The 16729-nt window shown below is 34.4% G+C and overlaps 2 long non-coding RNA genes across 2 annotated transcripts in view; one reads left to right on the plus strand and one right to left on the minus strand.

The window, feature by feature from the left end:
- The first annotated feature begins 4557 nt into the window (after positions 1–4557).
- LOC117112699 lies at positions 4558–12927 on the plus strand. The gene is made up of 6 exons (XR_004446076.1): positions 4558–4680; positions 9285–10533; positions 10640–10715; positions 11578–11677; positions 12185–12250; positions 12352–12927. It is a non-coding gene; the product is annotated as an uncharacterized LOC117112699 (long non-coding RNA).
- Positions 12928–13672: 745 nt separating this feature from the next.
- LOC117112717 overlaps positions 13673–16729 on the minus strand; it is a 31511-nt gene continuing 28454 nt past the window's right edge. Inside the window, exons 4-5 of the long non-coding RNA XR_004446080.1 lie at positions 14384–14460; positions 13673–13830 (exon numbers count right to left, since the gene is read on the minus strand). This is a non-coding gene — a long non-coding RNA (uncharacterized LOC117112717). The remainder of the gene's footprint in view (positions 13831–14383; positions 14461–16729) is intronic.

Here is a 16729-nt window from a genome sequence, read left to right on the forward strand (position 1 = left end):
ACAAAGCTTGGTTTCCATAAAATCGCACTATCGGCGACAGTCGCCGACAGTTGTCGGGAAGGTTGAACCTGGTTCAACTTTGCTGATTATTGCATTGCAGACGAATCGGGGTGGCGGGGTGGGCACATGATCCTGTTTTGTCTGCAACGGTTGAAAGTGTTAGCGATGTTTGGACACCAACCAAAAGCTGTGGGTAATTAGCGAATAGCGATTTTTATGGAAACCAAGCTTTAACCTGCTAAAGGTACTTATGTTAACTTGATAAGGTACTCATGTGAACTTGCTAAGTTGCTCAAGTGGACCTCTATAGGTGCTGATTTGAACCTTGTGGTGCTGTTGTGAACCCTGCAAGTACTAAGTTGAGCCCCAAGTTACGAATTTGCACCCTTGATGTGGTAATAATGAACCCAATGAGATTTTCAGACCACTTGAAGTTGCACCTTCTGAGTCAACCATGCCCTTTTTTTTACCACACGGCAACTAAATCACCCGTGTTTTATGTATATCCATTTAACTGTTTCATGATAATAGGATAAGTGAAGGACTACCAGTGGTTTTTCATTTTAAATATAGGCCTACTTACGTAGGACTAGCACTGCTAGCACTGATGTAAAGCCATGAAAAATCTGTCATTGCTTAATTTTATTGAATGACGCTCTCCGTTATTGTAGGCCCTACAGATACTCAACCAAATCAAATAGGCTTTACAGAACCTGCTTGTCTAAAGAAATTAATGCTGGCCTATATTGAAACATTTTTCAAGGTAATAGGCCTACACCACATTTCTGTGTCGAACACTGGTATGAAACCCAAACAGAACATGTTTGGTAACTAATGTAATGTAATGTAATGTAACTAATACTAGCTTTTGACAAAGCTAGACTTGTTCCTTTCTACTATAAAAAGGTACATTTTTGCACCATCTTCATTTTCCGATAACAAAAGGTGCAAAGATGAACCTTTTAATCGATTATTTGAACTCTGCACCCTCTCTGCACCTTTTTATAAGAAAGAGGTGCAACTGTGCACCATTTTCTATCTTTGCACCTTTAGTTGCACCTTTATTTTTAACAGTGTGGGACATGCCCTCTTGAAAAGCGTCGTTTTCTAGACGCCCAAAAATAACCTCTGATGCGTTTTGGGCGATCATTTTTTTTTTCACTTTCCAAAAGGAGGGACCAGGGCCGGCCACGATGTTCAAGGGGCGGGGCGTAGCGGGAAGGTCCATTATGTAGAGGGGATTGGGGTTGTAGCTCGGTGATTAAAGCTTGCCTCCAATCCTAATCTTATTAATTATTTTCTTCTCATAAAACAACTTCACTCCCTGTAACGCTGTAATTAATCAGATTAATAGAACTAATATAAAACAAGGATACCAATGCGCAGTCGTGGATCTAGGGGGTAAATATGTCGGCTGATCCCCCCACCCCACTTTCGTTTACAGTGAAAAGAAAAATGACCACTCGTCTTGTGTGTCTGCTTCTCCAGTGGCAAAACCACTCCCCCCGCCTCGGTTCTTCTCACCTCCCATTATTCACCCCCATTTCTAAATCCTAGATCCGCCATTTTCCAGTTGTTTCGTATTCAATGACACCTACGGATAAATGCCACTTAAAGCCTAGTTTTAAGCTTAAATAACGATAAATCGGATGATAATCAATTAGGCCCATGATGCCGAATCTATGATAACACGACCAGGATAAAAATTGGCCAATTTTGGTAAAAACCATGAGCTAATAGCTCATACTGTTTTTTTGGACGGTTTTTTTTTACCCTCGCCATTTTGCAATTATTTCGTACTTACTCCATGACACCTACAGATCACAAGAATCCTCTGCATGTTGTTAATGCCACTTAAAGCCTAGTTTTAAACTTAAATAACGATGATGAATGATACTGAATTAGGACCATGTGGCCGAATCTGTGATAACGACCAGGTTAAAAATTGGCTATAGCTCAGAATTTTTTTGGACGAGTTTTTTTGACCCTGCCATTTTCCAGTTGTTTCGTATTCCATGACACCTAAAGGTCACAACAGTCATCTTCAGGTTGATAAAAGCCACTTAAAGCCTCGTTTTAAGCTTACAATTAGGCCTATGTCGCCGAATATAGGAAAAACGACCAGGTTAAAAATTGGCCAATATTTGGTAAAAACCATAGGCTATAGCTCATACTTTTTCTTTGAACGATTTTTCATCCCGCCATTTTACAATTATTTTGTATTCCATGACACCTAACAGATCACAAGAATGCTCTGCAGGTTGATATTAATAACGATGAAAATTTGTGATATCCGGAATTAGGCCTATGTGGCCGAATCTGGGAAAAACGATCAGGTTAAACATTAGAAACCATGAGCTCCCCACCATTGTCCTCTGCAGGTTGATAACCACTTAAAGCAGTGGCGGATCTAGAGGGGTGAATAGGGTGGCTTTCCACCCCCTCCCCCCTCCGTTTACTGTGAAAAAAATAATGGTCACCGATCGTCTTGTCTGTCTCTGGTAAACATACACTTTCTATTCTAAGCTTACTTCTTTTGAGATGCCAGAGGATCTAAGATCGTCTAGCAGTCTACTAATGCAAAAAAAAAAATCAAATAGGAGGGGACGGTCCTTTATCTCCCATTGTCCACCCCCATCAATGTACCATAATGACTGTATAGAGGACTAACAGGCACCGTGATTTCCTTAATGACCACACTTTTATATCATAATTTGTATAGTTTTGCGTATAGGGGAACCGAGGCCATTTTTTCCTTTCAATTGCCTACAAATGATTATGTCCTCACTTTTATATACAATCCGCAGGTTACTAGCCTATATTGACAATAGAGGACTGAACTGAGGGCATTATTTCCTTTCACTTGAATACAGCTGATTAATGTCCTCACGTTTATATAATCCCCAGTGTACCATATTTATTGTACAGAGGAAAACATGACTACAGCTGATTATATAATGTCCTCACATTTATATGTAATTCTCATATTGACTACGAGTATAGGCCTGCTGAACAGATGCCGTGGTGTTCACTCACTTGACACAGCTATTTATAGACGAGTCCCAACGAGTTAAAATTGCTCAAATATAGCCTATGTTTTCGTGGGCATCGTTTGTTACAAGCTGGCAACAACGTGAATCCTCATCACCAGCTCTTAGCTCACAAGGAATGGGCTGTTGGCACGCCAATTTGATCAAAAAATTACAAATTGTACGTAGGCCTATTTTACCCAAAAATAGTATTTTAAAGCTACATGGTCACTAGGAGATTCATTTTGAATATTTTTGCTATTAAAATTATTTATCGAATGATGTGAATGATAACACATTATGTTAATGTTTTGACGCAAAAAAACTACGAAAAAACATATTTTTATGACTTCGCTAAATTTTATTATATAATAAGTGTTTTATTATATAAATACGAAAAGAAAGCTAACAACATTTTGTCTGTCTGATACGTTCTCAAAAACTGAACGCATAAAAAAAATTCAGACATCATCCATTTCGTATTTCGGAGTTAAGTATGTCGTTATCTCCCGCCAAAAAAATGGGAAATGTTACACTTTTTACCCCAAAATGTTATTGTGAAGCTAGTATGTAACTACAAAATGCAATTTGAAGATATTTTGTATCATACGAAAGCTATTTAATGATGTGTTTGATGACATATCATGTTAATGTTGTGACCCGAAAAGTGCCAAGAAAAACTTTTGATGACTTTTTGGCTAAATTTAATGATCTATATTGTATTTATGAGAAATACTATGCCTTGGAATGACTGTTGCCACGTTGAATCTTAGATTTTAATGCCAAATTTGATCAAAAACTAATCAAATATTACACATTTTTACCCCAAAACCGAATTTTGAAGCTAGTTTAATTTTAAAAATCAATGGCGGCGCTACGGGGTTGGTGGGATTTTCTTTCCCCCTCCTCCAGTTTCCCCGGCCCCTCCCCAAAACAGAAGAAAAACCAAAATTCGTCGGGGGGAAAAATTATGTATTTTCTACTTACCGTTAGTAGAGTATCTATATATAAAATCGATTAAATATGCCATTGAAACCCCTGAACCACTTTTGAAACATTTTAATTGATACATGACCACGCCGACTTTGCTCTCGTCGGGGACCAATTTGGTATTGAAGGGTCTTCCTCATAAGAACTCAATTTATAGTATTAAAAATATCAAAGTATATTAATTAAACAGTGTTTTAATTTAGGAGAATTTTACTTATTTTTTTAATTACAGTAATACATCTTTACCTACCGGTATTTTACCATTTTAATATTTTATTGAAGTTTTTTTATTTTGTTTCGTATATAGGCCTACTTTTATATACTTGCACGCGCAAGTGGAAACTTTCCACAGTTTCCAATCTGTATTTATACGTTTTGATTCATAAGATGATACAGTATTACCTAATATAGAAATACACCATTGTACGTGATATTCCAATTCAACCTCAGTCCTCAGTGACCATTTTCACCTAATATCCTGAATAATTACCACCTGTGTAGCAGAGCATGAATTTTGAAATTCCAGAAAACCGCGTGACATGAATTGACGTGACGACGGAAATGGTGGACAAGGTGTATTTTAGCAATAAAAAACACCACCATATTTTGTTTATGATTATAGGTGTAAAGTATATTCGTACGTATCAACAAAACTACTAAGGTAGGCTTTAGTATTAAAAGAAAACGTGTAACTAACAATATTTAGTGATTTTAAGTCCCATTAGCCAATAATAGTACGAGTCAGTTTCCATGTGACGTGCATAGCATGGCGTACACTCGGTCGGACGCTGAGGTTTTTTTTTTTCTTTTTTTTTTCTGACAAGATTTTTAATGTGTTTTTAAGGTATGTATTTTCATATAGTTGTACGCTTAAAATTGACAAAAACATGACTTGTTCATTCAGAGGAATGGTACTTGCTTCAGCATTCTTGCGGCCATTTCATTAAATATTCTGGACGTACCACCTGTGTGGACCAAAAAAAAATGCCAAAAGAACCACGTGAACTCGGAATGGCAGATATGGTCGATATGATGTATTCTTACAGAAAACTCCATAATTTGCTGTATTATAGTATATTTCTGTGATGTATATATCCATAATCAAATATTTGAGATGTATATTTCAAACGCCAAAAAATATGAGTTGCTTGCTTTGTGGCGAGTGCAAGGTAGGTTCTAAATGAACTAGGACTAGGCAATTTCGACAAGAATAGTTGTGAGTATAGAGCACTGCTTTTAATCATTTCTTTCCTAGGCCACATTATATAGAATATCTATTATCTACTAATATCTGAGGGCCATACCAGTGGTGTATCAAGCAGGGGTGGATCCAGTAAGGGTCTGTTTTTCTACTAAATTTTAAAAATTTCAATGCAAATCAATATTATGTGGTTTACTACGCCTACCTATTTTGAAACTAGTGTCCCCCTCCCCTCTTCCCCTCCCAGATGTGTATAAGAGACAGGAATAAACTATCCATAGTTGAACAGGAATATAAATACATCTATGGGATCTGCTCCTGTCTAGGAGTCTTGAAATAAGGTGATAATTGGAAGGGCGTGGCCCACGAAGGTGAAGTGGGTGCTTGATGACTAGGTAACCAGGCGCTAACTTGCAAGATTAGGTGATTTCAGGTAGATTTTTAACTACTTCAATGTGAATTTTTTGCTTTGAATATTTTTCAATAAGGGCGGAGGGGGAGGGGGGGAGGCCGAATATATTTTTTGTGGGGAACATATCCCCCATTATAGATATGCCGGCACTGGACCAGACTAAACCTCCAAGAATTTGAATGACCAATATTTTTACACTGAGTATTCAAAATAAATAAATTAAAATAATAAAGTCTATCAATTTTATCTATAAACCATAGGCCTACATTAACATGGTAGGGAAGTACTTAAAACGATAAAACTTCATCAAACAAGTTGCAATTAAAGCACTACCATTAAAGACATAAAGATATTATGAAATATATGATTTCTTGTATCTGAATTTAATCAGTCTTCATATGCGAATAAAATAGTCTACGCCTTTGAAAAAAAAAAAAAAACTATTTTATTCAGTCCTGTTTTTTTTTCTGTTCTGCTTCTCATATTGCCTCTGATTTTATTTTTAGGTGGTTTTCTTTGATTAGAATATATTTTATTATTAAAATAGACTATACTCTATAATAATGCATTATAATACACTTAATTCCAGGCTTATTATTTTGTTAATAAGTGTTTCTACAAAAACATGAACTGTGTAATTATGGCTGTGGATAATTGCTAAATTTAAAGATAAATTTTCTCATAAAATTTTTTTTTTTTCAATATTTATGGTTGAAATTAGTAGTACTAATACACTTTGATTAATTTCCCCGTTTCTTGTTTATTGGTTCCTATGCTGTAAAGTAGTAGGAACCTTTGAAATGATCTGGATGTTCGTCTGTACGTCTGCGACGCTGATGTTATAAAATTTGTTGAAATATTGTGAACAAGTGAACTTGAATTTCCAAACCCCTGCTGGTTATAATTTTTGCATACATGTAGTAATTTTCATGTAATTGCACCTTATTTCTTGAAAATTTTTGTAGGATAAAATAATAATAAAGCTTTTCACGATTTATTACCCCTCCATCCAAAACTCGGAATAATCAATGATACATTAAATTATTAACTATTTTGATAAAAACCATGTACCACAAATGCAATGACTATTGCTTTAGATTAAAAACATAATCTGCCCTGGGTATAGCAGTACAGAACACCAGGGCGACCAAGAGGGGAAACTGTAACAGGGGCAAGGTTTGGTGTGGGCCCCAGTTACATGTGCGAAGCGCAGGATAGATTGCGGTGAAGGCACAACAATTTTTTAAGGGGGCCCAGTCAATCTGGAGAGGCCCATTATTAGAGGACCCATGACATTATTGAGGGATAGCAATTAATATATTTTTTTTTTAAATATGGAGGAAAAAATGCTACCTGCAGTCTGTATGGGGCCCCTGGTATGCCTGTGCCCCGAAGATCTTGGGCCCGGGGATCTTTCCCCCTTGCGCCCCCCATCTCGGTGGCCCTGCAGAACATTGACGAGGAGAAGCCATAATTTTGGCATGGAACACTGCTTTAAAAAAGTTTTTAAATTTTTTTTTGGCAGTTTTAGAGTGCCATTTCTGAAAAACAGTGCTATTTTTCTTGTTTCACATGTTGATTTATTTTACCTTCCCCTCATCTTTTGTCTATCAATATTTAACTTTTTCTCATCTCTTCTCCGTATTTGTTCTAATAGGAGGAGGAACACAGGGTTTCAATTTTTTTTTTTACAAACTGGAATACAAATACAAAACATAATTCATTTTTCAAAATAAAGATGGACTTTTTAACGGATGATGTAAATAGGTGCTTTAAAATAATAGGTCTACTGAAAACATTTTCGACCATGGAATTCTGTTTAATATTTAAAAAAAATCAAGAAAAATTTCTTAATTGATTATAACAGTCTGATTCAGAACCAAATATATAGGCTAATTGTATTATATATAGGCTAATTGTTTATTGTGTATTATATATAGGCTAATTGTATATTGTATTATATATAGACTAATTGTTTATTTCATTTTATAAAATTCTGTAACATATTTCCATTGTGGTCCAACACATTAAATACAGAATAAGAAAACACTAAATAACACATTATACTATATATACATACATATACATATGTATACATATATATATTTATGTATATATATGTATATATATAAATGTATTTATATATATGTGTGTATATATATGTATATATATTTATGTATATATAATTATTATTATTATTATTATTATTATTATCATAACCATATTATAAGAGACAGGCATAATACAATATAGTTGAAATAGTTGATGATGTTTCAAATTTGAATTTTCTGTAGTATTTAAAATGTATTTAATGTATTGTTTCCATATTTATAGTTCTATTATTATTTTTCTGTTATTTTAGTATTCTCATTTAGGGACCACGGTGAAATAAGTTGCTTTTTGTAATTTCCTGTGTTTTTTATCCTTAAATGTTTTCCCAGTCAATATCCTTTTCATGTTTTTATATAATTTTGATGCCTTTCGTATGTGTCTGTGTATATTCTGTCTCTTATACACATCTAGATGTGTATAAGAGACAGTATATATATAGTGTAGATGATTAAATCTAATGTGATAGAGCTAAAAGGCCATAAGGAAAATGTTAAAATCGTGAACAAATTATTATTGTATTTTGGTAACATAATATTTCGTTAAAGTTTTGGAAGGGCCGATTGATAAAGTTATAGTGTTAGAACATTGATGCTTAACCAGTATTATTTATTAACTGCTATGGCTTTGTTAATGAGATTGAAAACATATGTTAATGCAGATTTACTGTCCCCTTCCTTATAAAAAGCAAAAAAAAAAAAAAAAAAAAAAAAAAAAGAAAACATTGATCGCAAAAAAGGGACCCCCTAGGATAGTGTTATCTTCATCGGCCCCACTTGATTCCCCAACATTAGGCTGGTGGGTGCACTTTCTCAGAAATACATCAGTAATCATTTTTGGTAATTATTTCTGTTGTGAACTTTTGTGTCTCTTGAGTATGTTCGGACCTTTGTTAGATAGTTTCTGAGAGGCTGTGTGACATTTTTTGGGATTACTCGTCCAGGAAAAAATACTATACAAGAACACTGATGAAAAGAACAAACCCAAGTCGGGCAGAATATTAGCCTACCTGTCCTTAAACTGGATCGTCCAAAATTAAGGCAAGTAGACTGAAATTACCAGCATTTAATGTCAACCGAAATCTACTTTCCATGAAGAAGATAGTAATGAAGATCTAGAAGTGGATAAATATAAACCAGACATAAGTGCTTGCATGGTTGAAAGGACAGTAGCATCATTAGATGACTGCTGCTGCATAGATGAAGAGGGTAGTAGATGTAGATTACTCGTCCAGGAAAAAATACTATACAAGAACACTGATGAAAAGAACAAACCCAAGTCGGGCAGAATATTAGCCTACCTGTCCTTAAACTGGATCGTCCAAAATTAAGGCAAGTAGACTGAAATTACCAGCATTTAATGAAGGTAAGAATGATCTGGATTCTTATTTAAAATGATATGAAAGGTATGCCACGTGATTTGGCAGTACAGGTAAATGCAAGTTCTTTATTAACAGGAAAATCTCTTTAAATTTATTTTAGTTTATCTACAGCCGAAGCAAATGATTACAGATTATTTAAACTGCTTTTTTAAACATTTCCAGTTGACCATGATGATGGGTATCGACATCTGCAAGACGCTGGAGAAAGTGGGCATTAATTTGCGGCAATTTGAAAGATGCTTTGACTAGATGGATAGAATTAGCAGATGCAGACAAGTTATGACATTTTGCTACGAGAACAGTTTACAGATAGATGTGGGCGTGAGTAGGCACTTTTACTTTGGGAAAGTCAGCCGAGAGCCTTTTTTAACTGCTATGGCTGAAATTTCCGAAGCAGTGGAGAAAAGTTTGGTTAACTTTAGGGATCCAGTTTTAAAACCCATACCAAATGCAACCTCAAAACCAGTAAACCCTAGCGTGAGAGCTACATTCCTATCTCAAATGGTAAGCAAACTCGTGCCTGTAACTTTTTATTTGTGATATCAAGTACCATAGGTATTGGAAAGAAATTGTCAATTTTTAGCATTGTCTAAATCCAATAATAGTTGTTATAGGAGTCGGAGTTGGATACGTTACCAGAAACTGCAGGCAGTACAGACAAATGTGCCGGTTTATCTTATTCCAAGACATGTCAACCGAAATCTACTTTCCATGAAGAAGATAGTAATGAAGATCTAGAAGTGGATAAATATAAACCAGACATAAGTGCTTGCATGGTTGAAAGGACAGTAGCATCATTAGATGACTGCTGCTGCATAGATGAAGAGGGTAGTCAGGTAACGCCTACACGTGAGCATTTTTTTCTATTATGAGCGCAGCTTGTACAATTTACTAAGAGAATGCCAGTTTCCACAGGTACTGTTGGTTCGCATCCAGTTTCTGTTCTCCGTGACAGTGATGGCATGGTGTGGTGGTAAATAAAAGATTTGTTTTGTGTTACCTGGACACCTGACTGGCAAGATGAAAAAACCCTGTGTTTTAATAATGGTACTGTTAGGAACTCATAAAGAACCATTATATATCTGAACTTCATAATACAATATAGTCAAAATTGAATTTCGTATGTGTCTGTGTATATTTGTACACGCCAATGTGGAAAAGGAAATATATAATCTGTATTTATACCCTTGGATAAAGATTATTTATTCCAATAATTAAACTTTAGTAATTCTTGTGGCCATTTTCACCTAATATCCTGGACGCACCCACCTGTGTAGCAGATTGTGAGTTCCAAAGAACTGCTTGACACGAGTTGATGGCGGATATTGTGGACAAGCTGTATTTTAGCCAAAAAAATACCATTGTTTATGATTATGGGGTATATTTGTGATGTACGTATCAACAAAACGAGGTAGGCCTATGTATTGTATGTGTTAAAATAAAACAATTGCAATTTGTATTTTTTTTTTAGACTTTTAAGTTCCGTTATCAAACAATACGAGTCAGTTTCTTTGTAGGTGTGCATGGCATGGTGGAAATAGACTTGAGCGGACGAACGTGGCTTGTTTCGAAAAGGATTTTTGATGTGATTAGGTAGGCCTGTGCATTTTATATACTTGTACACGCTGATGAAAATTAATTTGCAAAATCATGTTAATAAATATTTTTTTATTTTTATAGTACAAGGATATTTTATTTATTTATTCTCTTTATACTGCACTTTCAGTACTTGTGTACTGTTTTTCAAAGTTGTACAGTTGCATAATTAAACAAATATTGAAATGCAATGCAAGTAACATAAACATTCCTAAATACATATTAACCGATAAACCCCAAAAATAAAAAAATGGTCGGTGGTCTCCCTGTCCCCCATGAAAATTTTTATTCCTAGATGGTGGGAAATGAGCTTTCCTGACTTCTAATTTTCTTTAAAACACAGGGTCTCACAGGGTCCTGAAACGGTAGACCTAGAAGTTTTTATTTATTTTTTGATTACGGGAGGGGGATCAAGACCCCTGACACCCAAGATCTGCCAATGAGAAAATGTAACTCGGTTGGGGACTGGATAAACACTCTCTTTCCGCTCGATCTCCTCTTTCTTTTCTTGCATTTCTCTCTGATCATACAAAAATACAAAAATCTCCATAGACATTACAGTATACATTTTCTGCCAAAAAGTGTGGGGGGGGGGGGCGCCCCTACCCCCAGTCCCCCGGTTGCGCCAGCCATGTCATACGTCAAACGGCCATCATGGCCATGGTTAAGCATAATCTCAGACCTCCATTGGAGGTCTGAGATAATGCTTAACTGTAATGGTGGACCTTCCCTATTTCTACCCCATTAAAAATCCAAAATAAAGTCCATTGAATCTTCCGACTGATGATATCATTTCTTTGTTCCTTAAAATTACCATGTCTCAACCTTACTGTTTCTTTTTTTAAATTTTTTTTGGCAGATAAAGCAACAGAGCATGGCCCATGCAGCAAGACGTGAAAAGCGTACCAAAGTTTTGTTAGAACATTTGCTGAATAGTGCGATAATCCTGGTAAAGGAAGGTGGAGGAGCATCCAGTCAATGTTAAAGTGTCAAAGCATATGCAATCATGCCTGTTTGACAAGGGTGCATATTGATGCGGCAATACAATACTGTTTGTGAGAATTATATTTGATGGTGTTTGGAAAAAAATAAAACAATTGAAAAGCATCACAGTAGGCCTACTTGATGCTACTTGGAAATTGGACTCTTGCAAGATTTCTTTTGCTTAAATCAGATTCAACACAAAGCCACTATAGCATAAGCTCAGTTGTTCAATTCCTACCCAAATGACTTTACTTGCAAGTAGTATGGAACATGCTGAGCATTCAGTATGATGAACTAAAATATTCTTAACATAAAAACCAGCATTGAATGGTATTAAAGTACTCAGCAGTATATGGAAATGAGATTCACGCACCAAATAACTAGCCTGGCGCTAACCACTACAACACTGAGCTTGCGCTTTTTCAAATCAGTATTTGTGAAAGTCACTGAGAATACAAAAAAAAATGATTTTTTTTTTGCAGATGACAGACAACTCTCTGCAAGATAGATAAGTAACTTTTGGTATTCATCAAAGAATTAATAATACTGTAAGTATTAAGTGAAATATACTGAAGGTTTATGAAATTATTAACTTTATTATTACATTTAATTTTGTTTAATTCATGTTTGTGTCTAAATTTTTTTTTAGAATCTATTTTTGGTGGATGCAGTAACATAGTTGCAAGACAGGAAAAGTACTGCTGCAGAGGAAGACAAGAAAGAGAAACCTATTATAATTAATTTTGTCTAATATAGGCAATTTAATTTAAATTAGTTAATTTAATTTGTCATGCCTAATACAATACAGAAGTTTTGCTAACATCTTGCTGAATATTTTGATGGCGTAATCCCGGTGAAAGCGGTTGTATTATTTGTTGCGGTTGTATTGTTTGTTGCAGCATCAAGACAAAAATTGCTTAATTCTGAAATAAACTGAGTATATTGTACAGAAGATATAAACTGGCTAATTACAATCAGACCAGAGAACCAGAAAACTACTATGATTACTAGCAGAGCATTTAAACTATATAATGAATTGTTAATGCCTAATAATTCATGTGATTTTGGTTATGAAGATAATAAAAAATATAAGTAGTGTGTTGACTTTTCTTTGCTGTTCAAGTTTGAAGATTGGTGGATGCAGGTAAGTTGTTGCAGCATCAAGACATCAATTGCTTCATTCTGAAAAACTGATTATATTGTGCAGAAGATATGAACTGACTAATACTAAGAGAACCAGAAAACTACTGTACTATAACTTGCATTTTAACTTTCCATCTAATGAATTGTTGATGCCTAATAATTTTCATTACGTGATTTTGGTTATGAAGATAATTAAAAAAAAATATCAGTGTTTTGATGTTTCTTTGCTGTTCAAGTTTGAAGACTGATGGCTTGACTGATGGATGCAGGTAAGATGAAAAAAGCGCCCTCCAATAGAAAAAGGCTAATTTTTCCCATGTCTCTCAATTTCTATTAAAAGTGGTGCTGAAGGGTGCCCTCCGATAGAAAGCCAAAATTTCCAGGGTCTCTAAAACTATTTAAAGGGGTCCTGTGTGGTGCTGAAAATCGCCCTCTATAGCCATTTTAGTTCAACGTTTTTCGGTGGTCTCTTATTTGTCATTAATTTAATTAATAAGGTGGTAGTGCCCTCTAATGGCCAGTTTTTATGCTATTCTGAAAAAAATTGGATGTTAGAGGGCGCTTACTGCCATTGACAGTTAAGACGCCCTAAAAAACTTTGAATTAAAATGGCTATTTAGGGCGATTTTCTTCACTATTTTTATCAGAACCGGACAGATTATTGTGGCCAAATAACTTAGTCATATTTAGGGCCTTTTTCAATTCGAGGGCGCTTTTTTTTTTTTGCCATCCTGCTTTTTCACAATGCTCGAGAAGAAAAACAATAATCAATTGAATACAATGAATATTTATTTATTCAAAATATTTCCAATACAATACTGAATTGCAAACAATACTGAATTACAATGCAATGAATATTTATTTATTCAAAATATTTCCAATACAATAATGAATATTTATTTATTCAAAATATTTCCAATACAATAACAAATTGCAAAGAATCTAAATAGAAAGCTTCAATTGCCAAATCACCAGTTGCCAAATTCTGAAAGAATAAGAAATTAGAGCAATAAGTCCAGTGGAAAGGAAAAATATTCAGTTATATTTAATTGAAACATTTACACAATAATTTTTAAGTCCAGTGGAGAGGGAAAATATTCAGTTATTTGCAATTGAAACAATTTATATGTCCAGTGGAAATGGAAAATATTTAAAGTATTGAAACAATTTATATGTCCAGTGGAAATGGAAAATATTTAAAGTTAAGGGAAAATATGTAAAGTTTTTTAATTGAAACGTTTACACAATAATCTATAAGTCCAGTGGAAAGGGAAAATATTTAAAGTTATTTTTAATTGAAACATTTATGCAAATTTATACAATTTATTAGTGGAAAGGGAAAATATTTAAAGTTATTTTTAATTGAAACATTTACGCAAATTTATACAACAATTTAAAGTTATCTATTATTACATGAATTTCAGAAACAAGTATCAAATCTGAAATCAGTGTTAGCATTTATTTATCCCTCAAAACAATTTGCAATAGACATGTAATTTATAATAAGAAAATTCACAAAGTTTTTCTAGCACACTCACCATTCAGTAGAGGAAGCAAAATTCGCCATTCAGCCAAGCAGGGCTGGTCCACTTGTTGCAGAGGTGCAATGGAATTTCTATAGTAAAATAAATTGCATTAATTAGATTTAGGAGGAAAAAATACAAATGCACCATAAATATAAAAATGTTTAATCGTTAATCTTATTATAATTCTAGAAAAAAATATATAAATTTGGTGAAATATTTTAATTTTATGTACTATTAATCATAACATAATTACGGTAAATATACAGTATTACATGCAGAATGAAAATGATAGTATGCATTTTTTATATATTAATGCTTGCAGTACACAACAAAGATAGTTCTGGAAAGAACTATTGTTGGTTGAGAATACAGGGCTGGTGGAACGTTTTCAAAGTGGGAGGGGGCCCCCAACTAGTAAAATAAATGGGAATATGAATTAGGGGGATCTGACTTCAAATGTAGGGGGGATGGGGGTCAGAATTTTTTCCAAAACCCCAAAAAAGAAGGCAGTCCGAGGATCCTCAAATTTTGATTCCTAGAGGCTGGGAAATAAGCTTTCCCGACTTTTGAGATGGGTGTATCGTAATGACAATTTCAAGGTTTTTCCCCCTCTTGAAAACGGTTAGCCTCTAGATAGTGGGGAATGAGCTTTTCCGGCTTTTGAGGTGTCTTTTAACGACTTTTAAGTACTCCAAAATTCAAGCATCCCCCCCCCCTCCCTTGAAAACGATTCCAAGAATCAATGAACCCCAATGTAAAAGGGGGATTCAGGTTCCTCCTGGAAATGTGTTGATTTCTAAATGGCGGGAAATGAGCTTTCACGATTTCTGAGGTGACTTTAATTTGAAGTTCTTCAAAATTCAAGGTTTTCCCCTCTTGAAAATGGTCAGGTTAATTTTTCTCATTCTTATTACAGTAAGTGTATACATAAAAAAAACTGAGTTGCATACGTATCGATAAATCTCAAAAAGGAAGGGGGTGCAGGGGTTCTCCCCTGGAAAATTTTGATTCCTATATGGTAGGAAATGAGCTTTCCCGACTTCTGAGGTGTCTTTTAATGACTTTGTGTGTTTGTGTTTGAATTATCTCGAGAAACAGCTGCACAGACATAATTAAAATAACAGGGAGTATTGGGCATAACCCAATGAAAAAATGATGGTCCGGAGTAGGGTGTGGATGTGAGTATTAAAGGATTTTAGAGCAAACATTCTGGACAAGATATTTCAAAAACTAATCAACTGGTATGAATGAAAGTTTGGTGAAAGTTTACCCAAGTTACAAGGAAGACATTATTAAGTGTCGATAACGATCAAGACTCAGGTGTAAATTTGAGGGTCATTTAAAATCCTAAGGTCCCACCTAATAATCAATGGATCAAAATTTCCCTTTCCACAATAATTTGTCATGTTTCAATGAAAAAAGGGTATGGATATGAGAATGACTCAAATGAAAACGTCCCAGACCAGATATTTAAAAAACTAGTAAAATGATCTGAATGAAACTTTCGTAAAAGTTTAATCAAGTTACAAGGAAAATACAGTAATTTTGAATTGTTGGTGACGATCCAAAGTCGGGTGTGCATGGAGGCCAGGACCATTTAAAAAAATAGGTTTACTGTATTACTGTAGGCATAAACAATAGTTTATGATGAGTATCTAAATTAGTGCAATTACAGTAAAGTTGTACAGCGTTTTATATGTACTAACTTCTTCACTTTTTTCGGAACTGATTGGGAATTATTTTTAATACTGTACTGTACATCTACTGTATACAATGTGACGCTAAAAACCAAACCCCCATATTTATATTAGCATATTTCCATTTGAACACTAATACATGGTATGTATTTTTTTGTCAGGTATAAGAGTGTGACGGTCCAGTGTGTTAAAGCCAGAAGATGTAAGGTATTGGCAGGTGTACAACTGATACAATAAAAGGCATTCGAAAAAATTGAGTGATTAAATTTTGGTGTGGATGAGAATAAATGGACTATTCAAAGCAAAATGTCCCAGATCAGATATCCCAAAAAGCATCAACTGATTTGAATGCAACTTTTGTGTTTAAGTGTAATTTTTTTAAAGTACTGTAGATGGTGGTTGTGGTTCGAAAGTAGGAACACCTTTTTAGGGATTTATTTTTAGAAAGGGATATATTTGCAGTGGGTGGAGATACTGTATGCTCTCTACTGTTTTTCTTATTATTATTATCATTATAATTATTATTATTATTAAAATATATTATTATTATCATTATTATTTATACGCTTTAAATGATAGGTCAGTTACTGAAATCTATTTACTATTGCCAAAGTTATGAGTAAAAATATTATGGCTTCTCTGAACAAAAGTATCTGCCATA

This window comes from Anneissia japonica, unplaced genomic scaffold, assembly GCF_011630105.1.
Source record: "Anneissia japonica isolate Jap-2015-1 unplaced genomic scaffold, ASM1163010v1 scaffold432_len584295_cov189, whole genome shotgun sequence".
Classification (NCBI taxonomy): domain Eukaryota; kingdom Metazoa; phylum Echinodermata; class Crinoidea; order Comatulida; family Comatulidae; genus Anneissia; species Anneissia japonica.